The sequence below is a fragment of the Sapajus apella genome, unplaced genomic scaffold (assembly GCF_009761245.1).
Source record: "Sapajus apella isolate SASKATOON/1434 unplaced genomic scaffold, GSC_monkey_1.0 scaffold28, whole genome shotgun sequence".
NCBI lineage: Eukaryota > Metazoa > Chordata > Mammalia > Primates > Cebidae > Sapajus > Sapajus apella.
The window spans coordinates 10,129,403-10,133,945 of NW_022436968.1; positions in this window are offsets into that span (position 1 = coordinate 10,129,403).

The window sequence follows — 4,543 nt, forward strand, 5'->3', positions numbered from 1 at the left end:
GGGAGAAATGTCAGATATAGGTGAAGGGGAGGAAGGCAGCAAATCACACTGCCATGTGTGTACGTATGCAACAATCTTGCATGTTCTTCACATGTACCCCAAAACCTAAAATGCAATTAAAAAGTGCTATAATACACACTTTAAAAAATAATAATAATAATTCCCTCAACAGGCAGCTCCTTCCTTCTCAAACACAAAAGATGGAAAGCTATCCAGGGAATAACTGGCAGATAGACTTTAGTCACATTTCAAAGACAAAGGGCATCCATTACATCCTGGTATGGGTAAATAATTTCACTAACTGGGTAGAAGCATTTTGTATAAAAAGACGACTGAGGTAATAAAAGTGTTAGTTAATAAAACTCCCCACTTTGGGGAGCTCATCTATACAATCCACTGCATTTCACTGTGGAAGTGGAAACTCATTGGAGACCCTTCTCTCTGCAGCAGAGAGCTATTCTCTTTCTTTCATCTATTAAACTTCTGCTCTTAACCTCACTCTAGTGTTTCAACATCCTAGTTTTCCATGGCCGTGAGACAACAAATCTTGAGTATTTACCCCAACAATGTTGCTGCTTCAGAAGTGTAATTGACTCACAGTTCCAAGTGGTTAGGGAGGCCTAAGGAAACACAAATATTTCGGAAGCGGAAGCAGTATAATAACAAATACTGGGAGGAATCTGGAGAAAAATGGTATACATATGTTGTTGTGAATGTAAATTCGTACAGCCATTACAAACAACAGTAGAAAGGTTTCTTAAAAAATTAAAGATAGAACTACCATATGATCCAACAGGGGGTATATATCCAAAGGAAATAAAATCAGTATGTTGAAGAGACATCTGCACTTCTATGATTATCACAACACTGTAAATGGTAGACAAGATATGGAATCAACCTAATTATCCATTAATTGTTAAATGGATAAAAAGAAGTGTATATATAGATGATGGAATACTATCCACTTATACGCAACAAATTAAATTCTGTTATTTGCAATAACATGGATGAACCTAGAAAACATTATATTCAAGAAAAAAAAGACGAAGAGCGCTTGATCTCACATGAGATCTTAAAAAGTTTATCTCATAGAAGTAGAAGGTATAATAGTGGTTACCAGGGGCTAGGAAGAATAGGATGGGAGATGGAGAGAGGTTGGTTGATAGGTACAGTGTTACAGTTGGTTAGGAGCAATAAGTTTTGGTGTTCTATGGCATAACAAGTTCACTATAGTTAACGATAATGTGTTATATATTTCAAAATAACTAGAAGTGATAATTTTATATGTTTTCACCACAATAAATGACAAGTGTTCTAGGTGAGGGATATGCTAATTACCCTGATTTGATCATTCTACAATGTATGAACGTATCCCAACATCATCCTGTATCCCCAAAATATGTACAATAATGTGTCAGTTAAAATATCTTTAAAAATTTGTTCTAAATGATCACTTTAACCCTCAAATTATATGATATTTTGGCTCCTCCAACTGAAAATATTTCAATGATGCCATTATTTCCCTACTTAGTTATTTTGAAGGCTTGCCTTACTCATTCACTGCTAATCAACTTTTATAAAAATCATTTTAGGTATTGCTCCCAATATTTATATGGCTCACTTTGAAAAAGAAAGGCTGACAAAATAATATGTGGTATGTTATGACTGCAAAAAAGTGTTTTTTCCCCTCAGAATTATCCCGACTAGTTAATACTTAGTCATACTTAGTCATACTTAGACACCTTAAAAATACACAAATAATGAAGAAGATGCCTTTAAGTAATAAGTACAACTGTAACCATGCTGTCAATACATGCTATTTTCTTTATTTAGAAGAAGTGGGGCATAAATTTTCAAAGAAAATTTGAGCTAATTGTATCCTATCATATACTGGGTTGTAGCACCAATGATGTAGCAATGAATACTGCAGAGGCATTGCAAGTATAGATTAGATAGTGATGGGTGAAAGCATTATTTTCATAATAAATCTAAAAGATTGATTAAGCCAAATATGATGACATAATTCTCATGTTACTTGTGTTAATTATTAGGTGCATTACGATAGAACACGTACTCAATACTAAAGTAACGAAGCATAGAACACTGTTTAAAATATTGTTTTTATTCAGAAATGTCTGATGGTGTTTTAGAAATCATTTGCTCCAGTTCTGGTACTAAAATTGAGCATATCGCCAAAGGAGAATTCAGGTGAACTTCGTTGACGTTTTCCTCCATCCTCATCATTTGTATGTTCCGCCACTGGATGTTGTTGCTTCAGCAATCCATGGAAACACACTCCTGCAAAATACTTCATTTTACTGCAGTTGACGTGTATGAAATGGAAGGTCTTATGAGATGTCACTAAATTTATAATAATATTTGATATTATTGCTATGACAGATTTTAGGATAATGAAGGAGCAAGCAAAGTGTAAAAAAAGATAAAAGAGTTTAGTCTGTAAGCATTTTTATTTGAGAAAATAGAAGGAACATGAAGTAGAGAGAAAAATGAAGAAAGATAAGCTGGAGTTTTATAGAGGATTAATTATTTTGTTGTCAATGTCATCATTGGGAAGGGAAAAATTATTTTACCCTCTTACGTTTTGTCATTGAAGTCTGATAATTAAACTGACAGAAGATAAATTAACAGGAGAAAGGACAAAGTTTACTTATATATGTTTGTAGGACCTTGCAAATATGGTGACTGGAAGAAGTAACTTATTAATTAATTAATATAAAATTATTATTTTATATTAATAATTAAAGAACAAATTAATTTATATAAAATCTTAATGGGTAAGGAGAGTGAGGAAAGGAAAAGTTGTAGAACAACAAATAATTTCAGGACAAAAATTGGAGTTTTTAGGAGAATAGATAGAAGGTATGACTCTTGTGACCATGTTTATTTATACTACTTCATATCAGAGTGCCAGCTTCTCTTCAGTGATGGGAGTCAATTTCCTCAGCCCCAGTACAGGAAGCCTCCACTGAAGGAAAATTTAAGACAGTTGAACTTAATATTCTTATTTTAGATTGTTATGAGTACATAATTGTTGTATATATTTATGGGATACATGTGATATTCTGTTACAAGCATACAATGTGTAATGATCCAAGTAGGGTCATCGAGGTGTCCATCACCTCAAGCATTTAGCATTTCTTTGTGGTAGGAACATTTCAATTCCCCTCTTTTAGTTACTTTAAAATATATTTTTGTATTTTATTTCACCCTGTTGTGGCAGTTGAAAATTTTTTCTGAAAGATTCTGTTTTTAGGCAGATGTTCTAGGGGTGGGGACACAGGTCAGACAAAATCTCTTGCTGCATCTGCTCATTCTCAAATGTCTTCAGATCAACATAATTTTTATGTCACAATGGCATATTCTGGATCTCTTTATCATTTTATCATATTGCCAATAGAACCAACTTACACTGTGTGAATAAAAATGAAAGGGGAATATATTAATCATGTTTCTTGCTGTCATCAACATGGGACACCTTGCATTCATATTCATTGTTTTCCTGAGGTGATTTTTATCCATATATGATAATTAATCATCTTGATTTTCATAACAGTCTTGTCTATATTCACTTCACTTTTCTTTCCAGACATTTAGTCAGCAGTATAGCTAATAATAACACAAACAAGAGTCTGTAATAATCTAGTACTCTTTAGGTTTCTTCCAATAGATTATGGACTTTTATTTTCAAATATCTATGTCAAGAAAGAGGTTTAATGAATGGAAGAAACTATAGACAATAGTATATCCTGACAAAATATACATATACATTGAGAAATGCAATATTCTTTCCTTTATCAATAATTTCATACTACCTAAATGACTTATATTTTTCATTGAAACCTCTTAAAGCATTCATGATTTTTAGTCACTGAAAATAGTGTATTATACAGAAAAAAATCCAAAATCGTAAACAATGAACTTTAAAAAGAAGAATACAATCTAGCTGAATGACTTATTTTCCTGTCATTGGTATCACAGTCGGCTTATAAAATTAATCACAAAATTAGTACATCAACGTGTTGATTATTTTGTCAGAAATTTCATGACATATGGAAACAAAACCTGAGTGGAAATTCATTTCCATCACCTGGAGAGAAATATATGAATTACTGGAACAATCTGTTAATTAAAAATTCTACAATGTCCAGCAAAGCTATTTAGTTCTAAATTGCACAGTTTCTAGGTTTGAGCAACATTGTAAATTCAATGTGATTAGAAGCTCTTTTTCTTTTGTGTCTCAATTGTTTTGGAGTGCAATCAATTTGACAAGTATCCCATGAGTTATCCGTAGAGCAGATGCTCTCTACATTGTCCTTATCAGCTGTCCAGAGCTCTTAGAAAATGAAGACAAAACAATTTCACACTTGTCCTTAAGATTCTCAGACGCAGTATTGTATTGAATTATTTTCAAATATGTTATTATTTGCAGAAAATAAATGTTCTAATAAAAATACGTAGCTATATGAACAGTTGTATAGGGTTCCAAAGACTGTAGAGTTGCTTTTTAAAAGTCTTTGAAACT